At 41.3% G+C, this 26,043-nt stretch overlaps 1 pseudogene; it reads left to right on the top strand.

Annotated features, from left to right (window-relative positions):
* LOC101610933 lies at window positions 1–24,367 on the top strand (annotated as a pseudogene).
* Window positions 24,368–26,043: the final 1,676 nt, after the last annotated feature.

Raw genomic sequence — 26,043 nt, 5'->3', positions numbered from 1 at the left:
ATGAGTAAGGATTTGATACTGAAAGTGAAAAAAGAGTTAAGAGGAGAAAAGGCCCAAAGGTGGGAACAAGTTCAAAGGAAAATGCCCCGGGTGCAAGGTAAGGCCATATTTAGCACTTGAAAGTCAGACAGAGAGTAGATGTGGCATGTCAAGAAATAGGGAACCTTGAACGTTTTGGCCGGGAATGTGACCTGATAAAAGGGATGTAGGGATGATGAATATCAATGGTGCTGGGCCAGCAGGGAATGACTCAGGAAGGAAGGAAGGCCAAGAGGTTATTATCAGCTGTTTCAGCAGTGCTACAGTGCTCCGGGAGGAGACAGTGAGACCATGGATTTAGTTTGTGGCAGTGAGAACCCAGGAGGGAAGGCAAGAAAGGTATAAAAGTCATAAAAGGCATTTTTAAAAACTTGTAGGATCTGATTGGGATGAAGTGGGCTCTGAGATGGCTTTAAGTCCAAGTTTCAGATTGCCTATGAGAGGCTGTGTTCTTATGCGCATCAGGGTTTGGGGTAGTGGAGGTCTATACTGGAATACTGCTCTTGCTGTGTTGTTGTGGTAGGATTTTGATTCTAGGACAAAATGATAAGGGGTAAGATACAAAGTAATAATACAATTAGGAGAATGAATAACGAGGAGAAGTGGGACAGAAGACAGAGAGGCACCTGCTTTCAGGTAACATAGAAAGAGGCAGCCAGGGCTGGAGATATGGCTTAGCGGTTAAGTGCTTGCCTGTGAAGCCTAAGGACCCTGGTTCGAGGCTCGGTTCCCCAGGTCCCACGTTAGCCAGATGCACAAGGGGGCGCACGCGTCTGGAGTTCGTTTGCAGTGGCTGGAGGCCCTGGCACACCCATTCTCTCTCTCTCTCTCTGCCTCTTTCTCTCTCTGTCTGTCACTCTCAAATAAATAAATAAAAACAATTAAAAAAAAAAAAGAGGCAGCCAGTACATCTCAGAGCAAGACAATGCGGGGGTATGAGGAAGAAGTCAGAAAGCAATGATGTCAGTCGACATGTAAAGAAAAATATTTTACTTGAAAACACCACATGCTTGGGCCACAAAGTCACTAAGAAATCTTACTGGAGCTGAGCTGAAGACCTCCTCCATGTAGACCAGCTAAGAGAAAGCTGGAAAAAAGTTATGCTGCATGCAGCTTCATGGGGGAGAGAGAGGTCACCAGTGGAAAAAAACAACAGTGGACACTGCAAGCCGTAAGTGTGGACAGCCAGGCCCAAGGAGCCAATGGGTGCACTAGTGGCATGTCTGTTATGGGGGAATCCAACTGCTCTCTAATTAGACTGGAGACCCATCCCATGGGAGGAAATACATGCCTGATACTGAAAACCTATGATAGCTGAAGTCATGAACCCTAGTTGTGCGATGGCTGCTGCTATCTGGCTAAATGTATATACTATTCTCACCAAACTGCCCAGTAAGCACTTTTCTTAATGTTAATGCCCATATATTAATGCTACTCTCACTTGTGGTTAGAGAAACTTCTCTTTTCAGATGGTGTTGACCTTGGGATGACTCGGAAGGCACCATGGTGCTGAGAAGATGTGACAGAGGAGTGCTCAGCAGTGCAATATCTCTATCACACCTTCCAAGGCTCAGGGTCTAGTGTGGAAGAGGTGGCAGAAAGAATGTAAGAGCCAAAGGAAGGGAAGGACTCCTTACAACGTGCTCCCTCCAGACACAAAATGGCCTGGATATCCATGACCTCACAGTGCCTGACACTACCTACACAAGACCTTCATAAGAGGAGGAAAAGATCATGACATCAAAATAAAAGAGAGACTGATTGAGAGGGGGAGGGGATATGATGGACAGTGGAGTTGTGAAGGGGAAAGAGAGGGAGGGGAGAGAATTATCATGGCTTATTGTCTATAATTATGGAAGGTGTTAGTAATAAATAAAAAGTGGAAAAAAAAGAATCTTGTCAGTAGGCTTGGTGACACATATCTGTAAACCCAGCTCTTGGGTGACTGAGGCAGGAGATTGGTGAATAGGAGAGGCCACCCTAGGCTGCATGGTGAGATAGCAGCAAATCACTCAGAAAGAGAGTTTGCACAAGAAACATAGGCTATGTGCCTGATAATCTTTTTTTTTTTTTAATTATTTATTTATTTGAGAGTGACAGACACAGAGAGAAAGACAGATATATATATAGAGAGAATGGGCGCACCAGGGCTTCCAGCCTCTGCAAACGAACTCCAGACGCGTGCGCCCCCTTGTGCATCTGGCTAACGTGGGACCTGGGGAACCGAGCCTCGAACCGGGGTCCTTAGGCTTCACAGGCAAGCGCTTAACCGCTAAGTCATCTCTCCAGCCCCTGATAATCTTGATTTACAAATTTCCAAAACATAGTTTTGCCCACTTAATAGTGTCCAGTGGTGGTCAATGGCATTTTCTTACTTCTGATAGGTTAGTATCATCACAGATTCTAAATTCCGGCATTTATAGGTATTTTGTTTCAATAGATTTGTTTTCATTACGGGCTTCAACTAGCTCACTGTTAGTGAGATGAGCCTCCCCAGTTTTGACACCTCTGCACTTTTTTTCCTGTGCATGTGGTGTGTGTGTGTGTGTGTGTGTGTGTGTGTGCCTATGTCTACACGCATGTTCATATATGTGAGGGCATGTGGGTACAGGTGTGTGTGCACAAGTGAGAGCCTGTATGTGGAAGCCGGTGGTTGATGTGTGTCTTGCTCAGTCATTCTCCACTTTAATTATTTTTGTTTTTATTTGAGAGACAGAGAAAGAGGAGGAGAGAGATAGAGATAAAGAGAGAGAAAAGGTGCACCAGTGCCTTCAGCTGCTGCAAATGAACTCCAGACGCATGTACCACCTTGTGCATCTGGCTTACGTGGGTCCTAGGGAATTGAACCTGGGTCCTTTGGCTTTGCAGGCAAGCAAATTAACTGCTAAGCCATCTCTCCAGCCCTTCCACCTTATTTTTAAAAAACATTTTATTTACTTATTTGAGACAGACAGAGGGCGAGAAAGAGAGAGAGAGAGGGAATGGGCACACCAGGACCTCCAGCCTCTGCAAATGAACTCCAGACACATGTGGCACCTTGTGCATCTGGTTTGCATGGGACCTGGAGAATCAAACCCTGGGTCCTTCAATAATCTCTCTCTCTCTCTCTCTCTCTCTCTCTTTCTAGTGATTTAATTGAGCTTCTTGTTGGATCTTGTTAGGTTTGTATTTTATTTTATATTTTGGTTTTTTTGAGGTGGGGTCTTGCTGTAGCCCAGGCTGACCTGCAACTCTCTCTACAGTCTCAGGCTGGCTTTGAAAGCATGGTGACCTTCCTACCTTTGCTGGGACTAAAGGTGTGCACAACCACATGTGGCTAGGTTGGTGTTTCTAATGTGGTGGACAAGGATCTGGGATTCAAGGTAGACATGTACTGCTTGTCATTTTCTTGAGTCCCTGTTTTATCAACTTTGATCAACCTGTGGTTTCTTAGCAGGAATATTTTCGAAGAGCTTATCATTTTAGTGAGGGTCACCTTATGTTCTATACAACCAGGATAAACCATTATAAGAGATACACAAATTATAATTATCTTGTGTAGTAGAAATGGGCAAGTGCATGTGAGCTACATATAACATTTTCATATTTGCTGTGTATCTATATGTGAGTATATACACATGCATATACACTTTCCATTCATATGTATCTTTCCATTGTATATCAAAGCCTGCTTCTATTAATATTCCTGTAGAACAAAATAGGTGAATGGAAATTCTAATTATCCCCATGTTTCTGCAGATTTTGAGTGCCTTGGGTGCTTACACTCTATTTTGTAGATTATTCTTTAGAAGACAAGGCACCTTCACAGAAAAGAACAGTTGCAGGGAATTGCTGCTGGTTAAAGGCAGAGCCCAGTGAATTAATGAAAGAATCTGAGAAGGAGAAATGGATGGAAGATTCTAGATCACCTGTGACAATGGAAGAAATGAATAGGAAAGACGAAACTGCATTGAATTTGGAAGAAAACAAACCAGAACAGAAGGTGAAAGGTGGCAAACTTAGGGGAGAGTTTTGTATGTGAATACTGAGGATAAAGAGAAAAAAATGTATAGCTTGGAATGATAAAACAGAATGTGGGAAAAATGCACTTGAGGTAAGATCAGTGGAAAACAGCTTGCCACTCATGTATCAAAGACACACCTTGGAGAAACCAGACCAAGCACATTTGCAGCATAGATGACGAAGATGAATCTCCCTTAGCTTTTATTTCTTTACATAGATTGATTATTGGGTAAACTTAGTGGTTTAAGGCACTTGCCTGCAAAGCCTAAGGACCCAGGTTCAATTCCTCAGTACCCATGTAAGCCAGATGCACAAGGTAGCACATGCGTCTGGAGTTCGCTTGCATTGACTTTGAGGTCCTGGCATGCCCATTCTCTCTCTCTGTGGCCCCCTATTCTCTACAAAACAATAAATAAGCTATTATGGATAGTAGAGATGCAGTATCCATTCTGAGAAGGAAAATGGCATGGGCGATGCAGTTTTGGATAAAAGTAATCTTGCCACAATATGCAGGATGGAGGAATGAATGGAAAGATGTGTTTTGTAATAGCTTAAAGGAAAGTTATTTAAGAAAACACAAAAATACAAACAAACATGGTAACCGTAGAAGAACTAGAGGAGATGAGAAAACTTGGGGATAATATAGGATGATTTGGTAAATATTGGTAAGTAGTAACTTTAGATAGTTCAACTATGATTCTTCCTTTATTTTTTGGTGTCATGGACCCTCATTATTCTAGAATTTTCAGCTTCACCTACTTTCCAGTGAGCGAGCTTGCTTGCTTGCTTGCTTGCTTGCTTGCTTGCTTGCTTTCCTTCCTTCCTTCCTTCCTTCCTTCCTTCCTTCCTTCCTTCCTTCCTTCCTTCCTTCCTTCCTTCCTTCCTTCCTTCCTTCCTTCCTTCCTTCTTTCTTTCTTTCTTTCTTTCTTTCTTTCTTTCTTTCTTTCTTTTCAAGGTAGGGTCTCACTCTAGCCCAGGCTGACCTGGAATTCACTCTAGTCTCAGGGTGGCGTTGAACTCACAGCGATCCTCCTACCTCTGCCTCCTGAGTGCTGGGATTAAAGGCGTGCGCCACCATGCCGGGCCCAGTGAGCTTTCCTGATGCACACGTATGACAGCTAAGCCCCTCAGATGCTCACTGGCTCGTAGGTTCCAGCTCTGCTCTAGCAGAAACACCAAAAGGCTAGAATTATGTTACGGCCCCAACTTTTCATTGTACTTCTAATGAACGTGGTTCGAAGGGTGCTTTCCCCAGCCATTGCTCTTTCAGTCTTATTCTAAATTCATCTACTCAAATCCGTGGTGACGTGTCTGTTCAATAGTATTAAGGTTGTGGGTTGGATGAGCCTTTATCTCAGTGGCACAAAAATTAATCAGCTGTCCCAAACAAACACTGAGATGGTTGGATCCTGGAAGGGTGCCCTGCCAACACGGGCACAGGCAGGTAGCAGAACCCTCTGGATAAAGGAAGTTTGTTTTCCATTTCGTAGTTGGCAGATTTTTAAATTTTACCCTTGGCTTCAAGTGCTACTAATTTACGCTGATATTTTGTGATATGTAGAAGCTCTGTATTAGACAAAAAGGACATTCAATGCTTATTCAACTCTCTGCTATGTCAGACAGTCTTCCTAGCAGCATGGCCTATGATTTATGCATCAGAATGTTAAAAATACACATGTGAGTGCGCAGCCGCGATCTCCTGGCTGTGCAGAGAGTGGGAGACTACCTTTTAAAAAGTATTTTGTTCCCTGCCATCCTGAGTTTATGTTCAGCTTTCAGTCATAGTTTCAGACTTATCAAAACCTATGAAGTGAATTCACTGCCAACTATTTGCACTCTTTTACCAAGTTTTTAAATATTTTTATCATTGGAATTTGAATTCCATTTGGAACTCTGTTCATTCAAATTCTACTGGTCAACTAGAGCTCTGAGAATGAAGAGTATCCATCCTACCTCTCTCTCTCTCTAATCTATCTATCTCTATCTCATCTATATCTACATGTTTAATGAACATACAGCAAACTGGACTTTTTGTTTTGATAGAAAGCAAGGGCAGGGAGCAAACTGGTGAACCAGAGGCTTCCAGCCCATGTAATCAAACCCCAGATGAGTGAACCACCGTGTGCACATGTGCGACCTTGTGCATGCGTCACCTTGTGCATCTGGTTTATGTGGGATCTCGGGAGTTGAACATGGGTCCTTAGGTTTCACAGGCAAGCAACTTAACTGCTTACTCATCTTTCTAGCCCCATCCTAGATATATTTTTGACAGAGATTTATCCAGTAACTTTGAAAAACTTATCTTTTTGCCACATTTTGCCCCTTTCTTGTCAAATTTTGTTTTAAAAAGAATAACTTCTGGGCTGGAGAGATGGTTTAGTGCTTAGTTAGGGCACTTGCCTACAAAGCCAAAGGACTCAGATTCAATTCACCAGGACCCACATAAGCCAGATGTACAAGGTGATGCAGATGTATACATCTAGAATTTGTTTGCAGTGGCTGGAGATCATGGTGTTCCCATCCCCTCTCTCTGCCCTTTTCTCTCTTTCAAATAAAATAAAATAAAGAATAATTTCCACAAAATTTCTAGGAGATTTAGAGAATCTATGGAATCTGGGCTGAAATAAGATTGTTATAATTATTTTTGCTGAAAAAATGTTCTGTATTTGAGGCATGTGAGTATGCATCAAGAATTATTGCATAGACTTGTAATATTCTAGGTAGCTACATTTGTTTGCATGGTTGTGTTTCTTGCAAAAATTTCCCATGTTTCTAGCAGTACAGTAAAAGTGAAATGTGATTCTGTAAAATGAAAAAAGTCTACACTTAGAGATTACTCAAAAGCTTTGAAAGAATCCTTAAGCCTTTCCTGACATAATTTTTTGTTGCTGGTTCTTATTCTTCTTGGGGTAAGAAATAAAAACTTCCAACTTATCCTGTCCAAAGATTTCTTGGGAATTGAGATAAGAGCAAATGTGTCCTTTATCAGTGGTTCCTGTCACTGAGCTCTATGGCACACTTAAGATATCTGATGGTGGTCTGTTATTTATGACTATGGTTTTGGCTTGTAATTTTACAGAGTTTTGTGGTTTAGCCTTGTTTTTTTGGCAGTTTTTGAATAAGGTTTGAAGTAGATCTAGACTTATTAAAAAAAAATGGTGAAGAATGTTCCTCTGTGTGTGGTCTTAATTTCTTTGACTAAAATGATTTAGGAAATATTTTCCTCAAGATATGGTTGAACAACTCTTATATTGAGCTTATAAATCTAGAAGAATGTCTCTGAACATGAATTGTGTGCACAAAAGACTTTAAAATCTGTCTCTGGGCTGGAGAGATGGCATAGCTGTTGATGTACTTGCCCGCAAAGTTAAAAGACCCAGGTTCAATTCCTCAGGACCCATGTAACCCAGATACACAAGGGGTCTGGAGTTCCTTTGCAGAGGCTAGAGGCCCCGATGCGCCCATTCTCTTTCTCTGTCTACCTGTCTCTCTCTCAAATACATAAATTAATATGTATACATATGTATTAAAAATCTGTTTCTGGTTAATTATTTAGTACACATTGAATTTGTTAAAGTCAAATCAAATCCGAGAAGAACACAGGCAAGTGCTTACTTAGGAATTACTAACTCTAAGAGAAGACAGCAGAGAAACAATGGGCAGAAAGATTGGTTCAAGAACTAATGAGTTGAGCTGCAGAAATGGCTTAGTGGTTAGGCCCTTGTCTGTGAAGCCTAAGGACCCCAGTTCGAGGCTCAATTCCCCGGGACCCACATAAGCCAGATGCACAAAAGGGCACACGTGTCTGGAGTTCATTTGCAGTGGCTGGAGGCCCTGGTGCACCCATTCTCTCTCTGCCTCTTTCTCTGACTGTCATTCTCAAATAAATAAAACAAAAAAATTAAAAAAAAAGAATAAGTTACTTTAATACGTTTATATGAACATAGGCCGCTTCAGTCCTTCCAATGTTACGCTGGCTTTCAGAGTGGTGTACTATTTTCCATAGATATCTCTTTTCAGGAGATTACTATTTATCCTACAGGCTCCAAACATTGAGACTTTTCAGGGCTTCCACTTCAGTTTGGTTAATCTCTCTGTGTGTCTTTTTTTGCGCACGTGTGCGCACACGCGCACGTGTGTGTGTGTGACTTTTGGTAATTTCCAACTTCCTGAATACTTGCATTTTCATAATCACTTCATGGACGTAGGAAGCCACAAATGCCTCCCCCAGGATAGGTAGCTACCTTCTACCATTAGTCACACAGGCTTCATTTTGCCATCTGTCTTTCCTGGCCCTTTGTCTCTATCTTCTCTCCCCATTGTTCTAGAGAATGGCGCCTTTCTCCACGTAGCCTTCCTTGACCTGGGATTTTCTGAGTCCTGGTCAAAGACTTTGTTTTCAGGAAAACTGTGTCCTTGCCTGGCTTTGGAAGGAAATTGTACTCTAGCCTGGCTCTGGGGGCAGTTGCTGAAGCTGGAGACACAGTAGCATTAGGAAGGAGGGGCCTCATTTTGCATGTTTCTTATATAATTTTAGAAATTATTTTGGCTTTCTAGGCCCAAGTGATGCTGCCCGGTCCCGGCCTTTCCCCTTTCTGGAGCTAATTAGCATTGAGTTCTGCCAGGAGGCTGTGGAATTGACTCTGAATCCTCCACGCACTGTATATCATTGCAGTTGCCAAGGATTTTTTCCAGTTTATTTATTTATTTAAAATTATTAACAATATATTTTGTATGAATACATCATGTGTTGGTACCCTCTTCTCCCAAAACCTGACTGCTGCTCCTACACAATGCATAATCCAGTCAATTCTTATTCAGCCTAATAATTCACTCTCTTGTGTCGTAGAAAATGACGTGAGGCCAGGCGTGGTGACGCACGCCTTTAATCCCAGCACTTGGGAGGCAGAGGTAGGAGGATCGCCGTGAGTTCGAGGCCACCCTGAGACTCCATAGTGAATTCCAGGTCAGCCTGGGCTAGAGTGAGACCCTACCTCAAAAAACCAAACCAAACAAAAAAGATGTGAAGCTATTGAGATCAGAAAGATGACCTCTCTGCATGTTAGGGAGAGATTGCATTCTTATTGGCTCAGAGAAGAGGAGCAATAAAAATGCTGAGAAACTTTAACCTTGGTTTCATAGAGGCCAGACTCATCATTTGCTTTTCTCAATAGTGAAATCACTTAGGCACACCCTCCGTAATTTCTTATTTCACAAGTTCGTTGCTTTGTTTATGAAACAAGACCTCTTATAAAGGGTCAAATGATGTTGGGAAATAGATGCATGAGTTAGTTGTAGTCTACTGAGGCATATTTATCATGCGAACTTCTGGAGTAGATTAAAACTCTCCAGACAATCCTAGCTATGTTGTGCTATCCATTTTCTATTTATTGAGAATACTGCTTTTTTTTTTTTTTTTTTTAAGGCAGAGTGTCACTCTAGCCCAGGCTGACCACGAACTCACTTTGTAGTCCCAGGCTGGCCTTGAAGTCACAGTGATCCTCCTACCTCTGCCTCCTGAGTGCTGGGATTAAAGGCATGCACCACCATGCCCAGTTTAAGAATACTGCATTTGAAAGTCGTATATTTCCCAAACTGTAATTACTTGCTCTGTCTTGTGAAACGAACATGAATCATTTAGTTTGGACCAAACTTTCAACTTTTGCTTTCTTCATTTACTTTTTTTCCCCAGAGAAGAGAGAGATTGTGAGGATTAAATGAAGTAACAATAATTATTTAGTTAAAATAACATAATTAAGATTAGAGGCAGAATGAAGATTGCTCAGAGATTGCAGAGGCTGAGAGATGGGTGAGCTGGGCCCTGGGAAGAACTTTAGGGAAAATTGCTTTTGTGATAGATCTTAGAAATGAATGTGGTGGTAGAAAGGAATCACAGATTAGAACAGTGGGAATGCTGATGGACAGGTGAGGGAGTGAGGTTATTTTGGCTAAAAGACACTGAGAAATAAGCCTTACGATGGAAAGCTGAGGATTAGGGAAGGATTATAGATGATGAACAAGAAACACAACTTGATTCAGAGATCTGACTTGGTAAATGTGTTATCAAGGGCTCAATTTGACTTTGCGCTTTTGTAGGCTGAGCTGTCGTATGCAGGGGTCATCTGGCCCATGTGTGGGGCAGTGAAAAGCTGCTCCGACTTCATATCTAGCTCACATGATGGTAAGCCACAAGAAGCTTCCTCCCTCCCTGCCTCCCTCCCTTTTTAAGTTCCCGTCTTTCCTCCCGTTCTCCCTCCCCCTTCCTCTCTTCTTTCCTTTCTTTTGTTCTGTCTTTCATCTTTTTATATGTTTTTTTCTCATTTCCAGCTTTCCATCTATTGTACATTTTTATTATTGTTGGTTAAGTGAGAATTATACATACGTTTATGAAATAAATGAAATAAATCATTTGAGAGAGAAAGAAAGAGAAAACGGGCACACAAGGGGCTCTTGTCGCTGCAAACAAATGCCAGGCACATACCCCAGTTTGTGGGTCTGCTTTTATGTGGGCACTGAGGCATTGAACCCCCAGGCAGGGAGATCTTGCCGGTGCCTCTGTGCATAAATTTCTGATGCTTGCTCCATATTATACCACATGTATTTCTATACATCCTTAAATACTTTTTCAGTTGGCATACATCCCTTGTATTCGGTACTGGGTTTCACAAGGGCTTTTTCATACAAATATATAACACACTTCGACCACGTTCTTCCCTCCCATCCTCTTTCTTCCTTTTCTTCTTTTCCCTCTCCCATTATACCATATCCCTAGTCAGTTTTTCTTTTATTTTCATGCCATATGTCCATACATGATTTCATCTATCTATGTAAAATCTAGGATACACAAATGAGAGAAAATATGTCATACTTGTCTTTCTCAGTTTGACTTAATTTATTTAATAAGATAACCTCCAGTTGTATCTGTTTTTCCTACAAGTGACACAATTTCCTGATCTATGGCTGAAACAAAATTATATTGCATATATCCACTACATTTTCTTTATCCCGCAGAGGTGTTAATGGACATCTATATTGATTTTGCAACTTAGACATGTAAGTATTAAGGAGGAACATTCCTCAATGGGATTTTAAAAAATGTTTTCGGGCTGGAGAGATGGCTTAGTGGTTAAGCGCTTGCCTGTGAAGCCTAAGGACCCCGGTTTGAGGCTCGATTCCCCAGGACCCATGTTAGCCAGACGCACAAGGGGGCGCACGTGTCTGGAGTTCATTTGTAGTGGCTGGAGGCCCTGGCGTGCTCATTCTTTCCCTCCCGCTCTCTCTCTCTCTGCCTCTTTCTCTGACTGTCACTTTCAAATAAATAAATAAACATACAACAAAACAAAACAAAAAAACAGCAGCAACTTTGTGGTGGAAAAATCTGGCAGACAGCACAGAAGTTAGTCAGAGATAATCTTGCTTGTTTAGTGGGAGAAATTGCTGTCACATACATCTTACATGATGTATTTGCTTCAAAAATTTGAAAAAGAAGATAATAAAAAGGGGCTGGAGACATAGCTTAGAGGTTAAGGTGCTTGTCTGGGAAACCCAAGGACCCAGATTTGATTCTCCAGGACCCACGTAAGCCAGATGCACAAGGGGGTGCATGTGTCTAGGGTTTGTTTTCAGTGGCTACAGGCCATAGCGCACCCATTCTCCCTTTGTCTCCTCTCTCTCTCTCTGTTTGCAAATAAAATTTAAAAAAATTAAAAAATATACTCTTCTTCTATGATCCAAGTTATATTAGTCTCAAAGGTAGTGGGATATATTGTTTCAGAGAAGATTCTGGAAGTCATTGCAGACATTGCCATGAATGAATCTGTATGTCTAATTTACAGACATGGTCAATTAAGAGCTACTGTATATCTGCTTTTCAGTGTTTGTACCAGAGCGTGGTCTGCCATAATCCTATTAATATTACAGCCACCATAGTTCTGTCCTGTGGAAATGTTTCCCTGCCGCCAATATTGATAGCTTTCTCTGTCAGTGTCAAAATTTCCTTGTGCTGGCCCTTCATACAGAGGGTGGTGATTTTATGATGCCATCTGGCTGTTGGCGATATGGCAAGCTTTTCATCAGATGCAGTTAGGAGATAGACAGAGTAAAGACAAGACTTAACATTCAAAAAGTGCTTCTGAAAAACTACAGTGAACTGGAAACTCTCATACTGAGCCACACAGGGCAATGAAATTTTGATTCTATTCTGAAGTCTAACATGCATACGTAAATAGCTTTTAAGTAGAGTCATAGATTTGGAAGAGATTTAAGTGTTGCTGGGATATGGCAGTCATTATAGTCTATGTCCCTTGCATCTCTCTATCTAATGTTGCATTGGTAGCCTAGGCATATTTGCTCTAGCCTATTATTCAGATTTGTTTTGATAAAATTTCTAACACTGTTCTTTCTAGTAACAGCAAATCTAGAATTATAGGTTGCTTAACCCTATGAGTATCTGAAATAGACTAGCTGTCTAAAATTAAATATGGCAGGGCCAGAGAGATTCCTCAGAGGTTAAAGCACGTGCCTGCAAAGTCTAAGGACCCAGGTTCGATTCCCCAGTACCCATGTAAAGCCAGATGCACAAAGTGGCACAGTCATCTGGAGCTCGTTTACAGTGCCTGGAGGCCATGACATACCCATCCTCTCTCTATCTCTCTCTGCCAAATAATTAAAATATATTTAAAAATAGGGTAATTATTTTGTATACTTTCTCTAAAATTTGTGCTTGCTAGTGTTGCCCCATGATTGGAAAGAGGTTTTGTACTTGATCAAAAAAATCAAAAATTTTTTTTAAGTGAATACAACACACAAGATGTATACAACAGGAATTTTTGGAAGTACTGGAAAGATTGCCTTTGATGACTTTAGGTGCTGACAGGTTTTTCTACCCCAAAATCACCACTATTTATTTTGTCATTGATAATGTCTCCTAGGAAGATATTCTGACTCTATGTCAATGCCTTATGATTCCTTTAACTATTATCTATTAGTTTTGACATCTACTGGACACTCCTACTTGTATCAAATACTGTCATGAGTATTAAATAGTTACCTAGCGTTTTATAATGTTTTTGTACATTCCTGAGTCACCTTTCAAATATAATGAAGATCTTTATCTTCTTTCATTTTTCACTGTGAGCAGTGCTGACGCAGAGATTATTGTGTTAATAAATGGGCTTTAATACTTTGTTATTATTTATTTTGATGCCCAAATTACTATAGTTTCAGCAAGAAGGAACCTTTCCACCTGGCTTATGTATCCTTTTGCTAGGTCTTCATATTTTCTTTTTTCTTTCTTTCTTTTTTTTTGAGGCAGGGTCTCACTCTAGCTCAGGTTGACCTGGAATTCACTATGGAGTCTCAGGCTGGCCTAGAACTCATGGCGATCCTCCTACCTCTGCCTCCCAAGTGCTGCAATTAAAGGTGTGCGTCACCACACCTGGCTTCATATTTTCTTTTTATAGAAGTTATGTGTTTCCTAGTGCGAAAGATGCTTCCACCTTATTTTTTTTTCATTTAAGAACCATCCTTTTTATTCTTTTTAAAATACAACTTTCATTTCAACCTCTGTACATATAGACAATATACCATGGCCATAATCCCCTCCCATTACCCTCCCTTTTCCCCTTGAATTCCTCCCTCCACTGAATCCCTTCTTTTCAACTAGTCTCTCTTCTGTTCTGATATCATTTTTCCTCCTCTAATCACGCAGGTCTTGGATAGGTAGTGTCAGCCACTGTGAGGTCATGATTCCACCTTATTTTAAAATCTCCCAGACCCAGACCTGGAACTGGACCTTTGTCTTAAAGATATATACATTTTCCATTGGGATGTAATCATTTTTAGACTCATATATTTCTTTTTTAAAATCTTTTATTTTTATTTATTTATTTGAGAGAGGGAAAGAGGCCGAGAGAGAGAGAGAGAGAGAGAGACAGAGAGGGAGAGAGTGCACCAAGGCTTCTAGCCACTGCAAATGAACTCCAGACATGTGCACCCCCTTGTGCATCTGGCTAACATGGGTCCTGGGGAATTGAACCAAGGTCATTTGGTTTTGCAGGAAAGTGCCTTAACCACTAAGCCATCTCTCCAGTCCCTAGACTCATATATTTCTATCTATCTACTTACCTTTCACCTATCAATTACATATCTATCCATCTATCAATCATCTATATTCTGGCTTTCTCTCTTTCCATATTGGTAACTCCTTTTTCCAACATCAAGAAACCTGGCCGCCATTATTCACAGTGTACTGGCTTAGTAAGCTGAGAAAACAAGAAATAATTGCTTCGGACGAGATTGGGCACATTCAGAGGGGTACGGCTGCAGACAAGAGTTGTGTCAGATTGCTAAGCCATGCCTCAGCCCCCTACCAAGTAGCTAAAGTTCAGTGCTTGCCCAGAATTCTTTTTGGCATTTTAATTTGTGGGCATGCCGTCTAAGTCCTGTGTAAAGCAATGAAATGGTTTAGAACCTTCTCAGTTCATTCACAGCTAGGTTATTCATTTGACATATCATTGTTTTGCCTCATTTGTACTCCATTTTTGGGAGTTTTCTCTCATCCTTACTGATTTTTCTTTTGGAGGTATGAAAAATATTAACATAATCTCAAAAGGGAAAACTCTATCAGAGGTCTACACAGAAATAAACACCTTCTGTCATTCCTCATGTTTCTACTCTGTCCTTAGCTTCTCTAGGGAAATAATCCATTAGTAGTCCTTGACTTGTCCTCCTTTAGTTTTTCTTGCAGAAATGATCAGATACTTTATTTTCTCTTCTTTCCTAACAAAAAGGACAGTTCTGTACTCTGTCTCACTTTACCCAGCCTTACTCATTCTTCTTCATAGTTTGTTATCACTCTGCTTCATAGATACCCCCGTTTATTTAAATAAACTCACTGTTTTAGGCACATTACTTTTAACACCTTATAGTAACAAGGGATGGCCTGGTACACAAGTATTTTCAAATGTAACTGCATAGCAAATTACATCAAAGTGGAGATTCTCTATCCTAAGGGAATACGTAAGTAGTTGTTGTTAGATATTACCAAGTTCATATATAAAAGTAGCACCAATTTTCATTGCAGCCAGCATGAGAGAATGAAAACCTCCAGGGAATGATAAAACTCGCTCAACAGTAATAGTGATTTAGGCAGCAAAGAATGCAATAACATATAAGGATATGTAAGGCTGGTGAATGACAGTCATTCTGATCATCGTGTGGTGGAGAAGTTCTCTTGTTGCTCTGTGTAATTTACAATAGCAACAAAAAAGGTAAAACACTTGAGAGCAAATTTAACAAGCAACCTGCAAATCCAGCTGTCAGAAAATTGCAACGCCTTCTCAGAAGACAAAAATGGAAGCTTGAAAACCTAGAAAGACATGTTTTCTTTTGGATATGATGAATCAGTAATAGAAAGAAAGAAAGAGAAAGAAAGAAAGAAAGAAAGAAAGAAAGAAAGAAAGAAAGAAAGAAAGAAAGAAATGAAGGAAGGAAGGAAGGAAGAAAGAAAGAAAGAAAGAAAGAGAATTGGCATGCCATGACCTCTAGCCAGTGCAAAGGGACTCCAGATGCATGCACCACCTTGTGCATCTGGCTTACTTGGGTACTAGGGAATCGAACCTGGGACCTTAGGCTTTGCAGGCAAGCACCTTAACTGCTAAGCCATCTCTCCAGCCTGAGAACCTTATTTAATTTGATTTTGTATTTCTAGTACCCCTATAGACAAGGGGAAAAGGTTGAAGCTTTATTGTTAATTTGATGCTTCATAATTTATCATTTATTATTAATTTGATGTTTTATTATTTAGAATTTATTCATTATTGATTTGGTGCCTTATTATTTTTCATTTATTATTAACTTTATACTTTATTATTATTCATAATAAGCTAGGTTGTGAGTCAACAACCTTTAGAACATATCAGAATAACACAAAGATTTAAAATGTCCCTCATAAAACTCTGTTGGAAATCTGGATACTTTTCAAGGTATCTATGTGAGTTAATTTGACCTCACGCCTAAAAAATTCAATGGTGGAGAAATAGCTCATGTCATTTCAGTTTTACATCAATGGCAGGAAGTCGTCAAACGGCCTCATCCAGTGGTAAGAAGTCTGAAAACGCTATTGAAATAAAGTCTGAGAAGGCAGCCCCTGCCTGGGCTTGCATTCCCTTCCACTTGTCTTTATGAAGAATGCTCGTGAAGAAGAGCTGCCCGTGACATCTGTAACTCCTTCACCCCTGGGCTCAATCCCAGCCAACGGTTCGGCTAGACAGTTGCCTTCCTTGTTCAGGATTACCTGTAGGTTTCCGGAAGCTGTGCAGTTGAGAATGTATCATCCTGTTTCCTGATGTCGAGCCTGTCAACCCGATTTAGATGCCTGTCTAAATTACCTAGGTCATGGTTCATGGACTTATACCCCTGAGGGGTTTTATATTTGAGCTCAAGATTTATGAGCATATTTCAGTCCTGTGCAATAGTATTAAATATATTTTCAAGCATATCCCTCCTTCCAGAAGAGTTTTTTTTTTTTTTAAGAAACTACCACCCACATTCATTTCTCTCTTTGTTTAAATCATATATCTCAGCTTTTGTTTATGTGCCTGCATTTTCTCTGAGACCATTGAATTTTATATAACAGTTAAGAATACTTAAGGGAAAGGTTTTTTTTTTCATGTACTTGAATGTATATGAAGGCATATATATATATGATCTTTCACGAGTTTTTGATTTCTTGACCTACCAGCAAACATATGAACACAGTTCCTAGCTTTATACCTCACATATCTACTGAATTAAGAAATTATTTTTTAAGAAATGGATACTGATCATTATAATGAAAAAAGCTGGACTAAGTCGGGTGTGGTGGCGCACGCCTTTAATCCCAGCACTTGGGAGGCAGAGGTAGGAGGATCACCTGAGTTCAAGGCCACACTGAGATTACATGATGAAACCCAGGTAGGCTTGGTCTAGAGTTGTTGTTGTTGTTTTCAAGGTAGGGTCTCACTCTAGTTTAGGCTGACCTGGAATTCACAATGTAGTCTTAGGGTGGCCTCGAATTCACAGCAATCCTCCTACCTCTGCCTCCCTAGTGCTGGAATTAAAGGCGCACACCACCACACCTGGCTCTAGAATTTATTTTTTATGTCCCCCAATCTATGTTTTCTCAAGCCTTGATATGAATATACATATATATAATGCACAAATATTTCCATCATTAAAGTGAAATAAAAGTTCAGTAGCTTGAAGTGAATATCTACATATCGTTTTTAGCCATTAATAGTCATTTCCCTCAGCTCATTCATTGGTGAAATTCATGAAAGAACACCAATATTTCATAAAGAAGGTTTTGAGGGCTGGAGAGATGGTCCAGTGGTTAAGATATTTGCCTGTGAAGCCTAATGTCCTGGGTTTGATTCCCCAGTATCCACGTAAAGCCAGATTCACAACGTGGCACATGCATGTGGAGTTCGTTTGTAGTGGCTGGCAGCCCTGGCATGCCCGTTCTTTCTCTATGGGTAGAGTAATAAAAAAGACATTTTGGGGGGCAGGAAAGATGGCTTAGCAGTTAAAGCACTTGCCTGCAGGGCACAAAGGACCCAGGTTCAATTTCCTGCTACTCACATAAGCCAGATTCTCAAGGTGGCGCATTCATCTGAAGATTGTTTGCAGTGGCTAGAGGTTCTGGTGTGCTCATTCATTCTCTCTCTCTCTCTCTCTCTTTCTCTCTCTCTCTCTCTGTATGTGTGTGTCTTTTCTCCCTCTCATATAAATAAAATATTTTTAAAAGACACTTTTGCTCATAATTATAAGATCACCTTCAGTTATCCAGACAATTTTTTTAATAAAAGTAATGTGCCTATACCAGTTATATGCTGACTTATACCTTTTAACTTTTAACACATGAAATAGAAATTTGTGTGTATCTGTTTCTGTGTTTTATTTATTATTTATTTGTTATAACATATATAATTATAAATACTAATGCAAAGTACTGGATAGTTCGCTGCCCTAGTCTAAGAACAGCTTTCACTCTAAAATTTCATTTTTTCTTATTTGTTTTCTTACAGATTTTACTATGACATTTTCAAGAATGGACATATATATATTACAGTTTCATAACATTCTGCATGCTTTTATAAAGTGCATAGTTTTAAAGGAATAATATGCCCATCATTGGACATAAAGAAAACAAAACTCTGTTGAGATACAGAACTTCCATGTTTCTACACTTTTTGAATCTTTTCTAATTGAAATATAGCTGTAGGGAAATAATTAGTTGTTGTTGGCCAGTAGATGAGGAGGATGGCAAGTGGATCGTCGATAATAGTAAAAGACAATACATAGAAAACTCTCATCATCTAGAATATAAGACACAGGGCAAAGTCCCCAAGTCATGATTTCAAGGACAGTTGAAACATCTCATAATCATTACAAGATAGTTCTTCTGCCATTTCCACAGAAACTGGTTCTGGGTATTTCAACAGAAGATTACAACAGTGAAAAGATAACAGTGTCACCACCAGGGTCATCAAGGAGACCGGACAACCAGGTGTCCACATAGGTTACAACATACCCCCAAACCACGTTACAAGACTTTTATCATCATGGGTGTATTTGAAGCCAGCCTCATGTACAATTACCTAGGCATGGTACAACCACAGCCGCCTGTTGTGCCTGAGTTTCATCACATAAAATGTATGCTTGGAAGTTTGATGCTACTAAAACAAGTTTGTCATCAAAATTATAAGTATGCGGCGTATTACAAACTACCAGGTGGATCTGCTTTTGGAGTCACACTGTCATCTGGGGTAGCTGGGGGCTGTCCATGAGGACTGGAATTTGGAATTACCTGTAATTTGAATCCCACACTTTCCCAACTGCATTGACTACTTAACTATGAATTTTTTGTTCATTTTTATTTATTTATTTGAGTGTGACAGAGAGAGAGAGAGAGAGAGAGAGAGAGAGAGAAACAGAATGGGCACGCCAGGGCCTCCAGCCACTGCAAATGAACTCCAGATGTGTGTGCCCCCTTATGCATCTGGCTAACGTGGGTCCTGGGGAATCGAGCCTCGAACCAGGGTCCTCAGGCTTCACAGGCAAGAGCTTACCCCCTAAACCATCTCTCCAGCCCAAGCGTGAATTTTATTCCAAGAGTGTGTATTGAGGCTTGCTTTTTTTTTCCTGAGCCTTAACATTGGCTACAGATACTAACATTTTTCTCCGTGTCTGTGTTCAGAGTGACCTAAGTCAATCGACTGATCATTCTATTGTATTTATCTGGTCACGAATCTAACTTAAAATAGGGAGGAAAAAGTTGAAGTCGAGTTTTACAGTTTAGCATCAGTCAATACCACCAACTTTCCTTTTCTACTAATTTAATAGTTAATAAATAAATATGAAATGGCTACCCAGAATTGTGAATATTAGAAGGATGGTGTAAATCCCCTGCTGCAAGTTTCTCTTTTGCTGAAGCAGAATAGCCTTGCTGAAAAATGAATTTACTATGCCAAAAACCTAAGATTAAAGGAAAAAGATCAGCAGTTTCTTTTAGCTTTTTTTTCTTCCTATCTCTACATGAAATCAATTAAGTTGCCAACCATCACTTCAACCACAATCAGTTTTAGTTGAGCACATGGCATAGTCTTCTCATATGTCTTTCATATTCAATAAATTCACAATGAATTTGGCTTTTTCACACTAGAATAGGAATGAACTAAGTTCTATTTGCCATTTGGGAGCCATTTTCAATCTAGACAGAGACCAATGACTGTTTTATATTCTAGCTCCCGATGCAGTTATTTTTTTTCTTAAATTAATGAGAAAACAAACTTTCAACGAGTTCATTAGACAGTTTTAGATCAACACTTTTGAAAAGCACAGGCTAAGTAAATGGATATATCAAGTAGAAAAAAAAAATCTCCTAGAATTTAATGCACCTAGGTAAGGAGTCCACTGAGAGTAAATGCAAGATGCAAATAACGTTTTAGGAAATATAATGTGCTTTCTACTTAAGAATGGTATCTGAGGCCCAGGTATGATGGCACATGCCTGTAATCCTAGAACTCAGTAGGCAGAGATAAGAGGATCGCTGTGAGTTTGAGGCCACCCTGAGGTTATATAGTGAATTCCAGGTCAGCTTGGGCTAGAGTGAGACCCTACCTCGAAAAACAACAACAGAAAAAAAAAAAAAAATGTTAGACCAGAAAAGAATGCAGTTAATCTTTACACTATTTGTTTTGAAAAATTCATAAGATCAAGGCTGAACTGCTGCAGCATTTCTCTCTTATATCTTGATACAAAAAATATTCATAACTGGGCCTCACCTCTCAAGAAAGCAACCCAATTTCTCATATCATTTCTTTTTGAAATTTTTTTTATTTAGAGCCGGGTATGGTCGGTCGTGCATGCCTTTAATCCAGCACTCGGGAGGCAGCTGTGGGAGGATTGCTGTGAGTTCGAGGCCACCCTGAGACTACAGAGTGAATTCCAGGTCAGCCTGAACTAGAGTGAGACCCTACCTCAAAAAACCAATATATATATATATATATATATATATATATATATATATATATATATATATATATATACACACACACACATATATTCAAGGGAGAGATAAAGAGGGACAGGGAGGGGACAGAGAATGGGTACACTGGGGCCTCTAGCCACTGACAATGAACTCCAGATGCATGCACCACCTTGTAACATCTGGCTTAAGTGGATCCTGGAGAACCAGACCTGGGTCCTTTGGTATTGGAGGCAGGTACCTTAACTGCTAAGTCATCTCTGCAGCCCCTCTTCATATCATTTAAGTTATCCTCAATACATATAAATACCAGATAGGGACATTTATTTTTTTTCTGGCTAAGTAACTCCAAAAATACAAAATGACAGGAAAGATTTCAAGTGTGAGTCAGAGAACTGGAGTTCTGATTCTGGTCCAGAACCATTCTGTATGCATGATGAAGTGTTCTCTAGCCTTTCCTCGGCGTATTTGCAGGCTCATGCACTATTTGGTTCCGAATTATTTTGATCGTCTTCTCTCTGGGGAACCATTATAATAAAATATAAGAATATTCTGGCATGAAAACATGCAACTCCACACTAATTAGAATAAGGATTACATTTTAAAGTCTGGAATCAGTTCATATCAGATATCGCCTTGATTTAGACTTTTTCTTTTTTTCCCACCAAATGAGTTGAGTAAAAACTTAGTGTTCCTATTTCCTGTGGTTTTATATTATATCCAAGAGAGCATCCCTTGAAGATTGCCCATTACATTTTCTTCTAGATGGCTGTAGTTTCAAGTCTTACATGTAAATCCTTAATACATTTTGGTGTTTTTTTTTTTTTTCTTTTTCTTGTGTGTGGTGAAAGAAACAAGGTTCAGTTTCATTCTTCTGCACATGGATCTACAGTTTTCCCAGCACTGTTTGTTCAGGAGACTGTGTTCCACACTGTATATTCTTGAAACTTTTCTAAACGTCAATTGGGCCAGGCATGGTGGTGCACGCCTTTAATCCCAGCACTTGGGAGGGAGAGGTAGGAGGATCTCCATGAGTTTGAGGCCACCCTGAGAATACATTGTGAATTCTAGGTCAGCACGGACCAGAGAGAGACCTACCTTGAAAAGCCAAAGAAGAAAAAAAAAAGTCAGTTGGTCATAAGAGGTGAAGAGTGTGTGGCATATACACACACACATTGGACTGTTATTTACTTATAAAGAACATGAAATTGCATCATTTTCAGGAGCTAGATGGACCTAATAGACAAAATAATCCAGACTCAGAAAGCCTGGCATCTCACACTTTCTTTCTTTCATATGTGAAATCGTGGGCGGGGTGGGGGGGCAAGAAATGAAAGTGAAAAGGAGATTATTAGAGATATAGAAGGAGAAATGGGAGGGAAAGATTAAAAAGTGCAATACAGGGGCAAGCATGATCAAACATGTTACATGCATGCACAAAGTGTCACAATGAAGCCCATTATGTGTAAGTTATATGCACTAATAGATGAGGGTTGATGTCATGTTATGTTTCCTACTGTATTAAAAAAAAACCTAAATGGGTTCTCTGGCATATGATATGAGGGCCATTCATAAAGTCGAAAGCCAACTTCCGGTTAAGATGGCGGCGTAGGTACCACGCCAAAGCAGCCTAGGGGGGAAAAAGACCAAAAAAACTCAGCAAAATACACACTTTTACTAAAAAGTGAGGTGCATGGGAAATTGAGGCGGCAGCGGAGAAGTAGAAAAGTTATAGAGCATCCAGAGCCTGCACAGGCAGGAAAAGCAGCTCCGGGAGCTCGGCCAACCGCCGCGGCCGCGGCGCAGCAGAATGCCGCCAGACTCGGCTCGAGCCGCAGGAAAAGCCAGGTGCGGGCGCTTCCCTCACACCGCGCTCTCCGCAACTCAGAAACGTGAGGGGAGAGTGGCAGTGAGCAGCGGAGGAGCAGACCGCGAGGTAGAAGAACACGTGGAGCAGCGAGACAACCAGAGCAGCCGCGGCTCCCTCCCCTCCCCCACCACCTGAGCCCAGCTCCGGCGAACACAGCAGCGGCCCGGGACCCGGCCACGCCAACTTGGGCTGACAGCGGGACCCAAGCAGGAGCAGAGTTCGGCAGCAACTTCAGCAGCTCCAGCACCGGTACCAGCGGCCCCAGCAGCAGCAGCAGACCCAGGAGCGGCAGCAGCGGCAGATCCCGCAGCAGCAGCTTCAGGGGGAGCAGCGGCAGTGGACACAGCAGCAGCAGCTTCAGCAGCGGTGGTGGCTCCAGCAGTGGCAGCTACAGCAGCAGCAGAGGCAGCAGCAGCGGCTCGGTTTGCCCCGTAGGAAAAGCAAGTGCCCAGCTCCAGAAATCAGAACAGCAGCCCGACGACCCAGGCAGCAACTTGACTGAGACCAAAATCACCCAAGGTAACTGGGATTGCACCAGGGAAGGGTCTCACTTGGTCACAAGCTGACTTGGATCCCTCAACAGACCAGAAATCTAAACCTCTTTGTTGATAGAGGATCTGGTCATTATAATAACTACTCTTGCATACATACTCGGGGCTGTTTTTGATTGAATGTGTACAGTGTTTAGTTAAATTTTAGAATCTACCTGTATTTTATTCCACTCAGCCTGCTTGAATACTCCTATAGCAGGGAAACTCAACCTCTAAGAACATATTTGTAGATACTCTGAGAGTCTTAAGAGCCACACCTAATACCTTAAGGTCCTACTCTGGAAATATATAACATCAAATCAATTGATATAGCTAAGAATACACAGCTAGCTAGAAAATCCAAGCATTAACTTAATCCAAGATGCAAAAATATATACATTATAACACAAGAAACACTAAAAAGCAAGACGATATAAATCCTCCTAAAAGTATTAATGCATCAGAAATGTCCTCCAGTGAGAAAGAGTTAGAGGAAATGCCTGAGAAAGAGTTCAAAAGAATAATTATAAAAATAAAGTCGAAAGCCTTTTGTAATCTCCACATACCATCTTGGGTTGTGAGTGCCGTAGCCTACTGAGGTTAGAACAAAGACATAACTGGGAAGAGCAAATTTACAGATTCTGTCTAGAGAGTGACCAAGTTCTGGCTGTCAGGGGCACCAGCACAAGACAGTTGAAGGTCGTACCAAGGATGTGTTGACAACCAGCAGATTGTCTGACAACCAGCAGATTGTCTCTGGGCCCTGGGACAAAAACACAAAGCTCTGGGATCACCCTAAGCATTTTGCACGTACACTGTCCAGAATGAGAGTCATTTGGAATGGGGGTCTTGGGTTCCCCTTCGCCTCCGATAGCAGCAACCCTGTTATTGTTTCCTGTGGCTGGGACCGGCTGGTCGAGTTTTGGAATTTGGCTATAACTGAGCTGAAGACCTTGGCCGCACACGTTATCCGAACACTGCGACTGTGTCTCCAGATGGATCCCTTTGTGCTTCTGGGGTCGAGGATGGTGGAGCCATGCTGTGGGATCTTGATGAAGGCAAGCACCTTTGTACACTACATGGATGTCATCAATGCTGGGTGCTTCTGCCCCAACTGTTATTGACTGTGTGCCCCCCATGCGTCCCATCATGAAGACCTTGGACTTGGAAAGCGAGATGATCGCAGAGCAACGGAAGCAAGAAGTTATCAGTGCTAGAGGCAAGGCTGAGATTCCCCCCCCACCGTGCACCTCCCTGGCCTTGTCTGCCCATGGTCAGACACTGTTTCCTGGTGGTACAGACAGCCGGCTGTGAGTATGGCAGGTGACGCTAGAAGTTTATGGCAGAGTTTTACAAATAAAAAATAGCTTTCAGAAGAAGAAAAATAAAAACGAATAAAAACCTTTTGCATTGCTAATTTTTTTTTTAAACTTCCAAGTTGAAATTAAGAAATAACTGAGGAGCTAGGGAGAGAGATCAGTGGGTAAAGTGCTTGCCTTACACCAGTAAGAAGACTCAAGGAGTTTGGTCCCCAGCAGGCATGTGAAACGCTGGCTGTGGTGGCACATGTCTGTAGTCTGCCTATGGAGGCCAAGGTAAGGTATCCCTGTGGCTAGCCGGCCAGCTTGGTGAGCTTCAGGCCAATAGAAGACTCTACCTGAAGTAGATGGATGGGTTTATGGAGCATGACACCCAGGTTATCTTTTGGCCTCTATGGACACGAGTGTGTGCACACACATTCACGTATGAGCATCATGAAAGAACTGACTGACCTATTTACCAAAGCCTAGTCCATGCGTCACTGAGTAGAAACAGAAGGCAGCATTCATTATTAACTAAGTTTGGAAAAATATAGGACTAAATAAAATTAATAAGTTCTGTCTCATCAAATTCTTCAGAGATTTTCATAGCATGCCCTATTCCTTAAGCCTTTGTTTTGAACCGTTTTCCAGTTCTTATGTGAAGAATACATTCGAGAAAGGCTCTTGGGGTGGTGCCCAGAAAACAAAAGTACTTCTGGCATCTCCTAAAGACATCAGATTCCTCCTCTAACTCCAAGCACAAGCTCACTCAAGGAACCCAGCTAGGGGTTCACAGAAAGCGGTTAAAGTCCCTGTCCTTTGGTCAAGTCACAGTCCAGTGAGGAGAGAACCGAGAAAATGACTGGGCTGGAGAGATGGCTTAGCGGTTAAGCACTTCCCTGTGAAGCCTAAGGACCCTGGTTCGAGGCTCGGTTCCCCAGGACCCACGTAAGCCAGATGCACAAGGGGGCGCACACATCTGGAGTCTGTTTCAGTGGCTGGAGGCCCTGGAGTGCCCATTCTCTCTATCTGCCTCTTTCTTTCTCTGTCTGTCGCTTTCAAATAAATAAACAAAAAAAAATTTAAAAAAACTGATAAGGTGGTGATGTGGAGCAAATTCTGAGACTCATTCTTGGAGAATTAAAGTTGGAACATCAAGATGTAACAAGGAAGTCATGTTATGGAGATGCATGTAAATGGAGTAGCTGGTTTCAGTGGAAACCAGACCTAGATAAGAGGGTTATTACTTGGCCCAACATTATCATCCAGACACCCAGGGGAGGGAAGCTTTCATCTCACATTAGCTGTCCCTACTAATGATGATCCTCACAATGAAGATACATAAACACAGGTCTGGTGCCTATAAACTCTTGTGTTGACGGGATGTTTCCTAACGCTTAATGGACACCAGTGTAAGTTAGCATAGTGACCTAGAATGTCTCCTGGACTTGATTTGTCTTGTTTTCATACCATACACACAAAACATCTTCCCGGTGATGCAGCCCCGTGCCCTACATGCACGTACTTTAAGATCATGCTGCTGCTTCACGTCATGAGACGGAGCCTTTCACCGTGAGGTGTGTTTACCAGCGTCAAGATGTAAATTGGCCTGGAGGTGACTCACTAGTCTGTTTTTCTGGGACTGCGAGTTTTCCCTGGACATTGACGTTGGAAGGCTAAAGTTGGGACAGTCTTGGATAAGTCCTGGATGAGGGGGTCTCTCTGGTTGGCATTTTGGTTTCAAGCACTGAGGGCAGGTGCACACTGCCTCTG

Source organism: Jaculus jaculus, chromosome 20 (genome assembly GCF_020740685.1).
Source record: "Jaculus jaculus isolate mJacJac1 chromosome 20, mJacJac1.mat.Y.cur, whole genome shotgun sequence".
NCBI lineage: Eukaryota > Metazoa > Chordata > Mammalia > Rodentia > Dipodidae > Jaculus > Jaculus jaculus.
The sequence above is the reverse complement of the archived record's forward strand: the minus strand, read 5'-3'. Positions and strand labels throughout refer to the sequence as shown.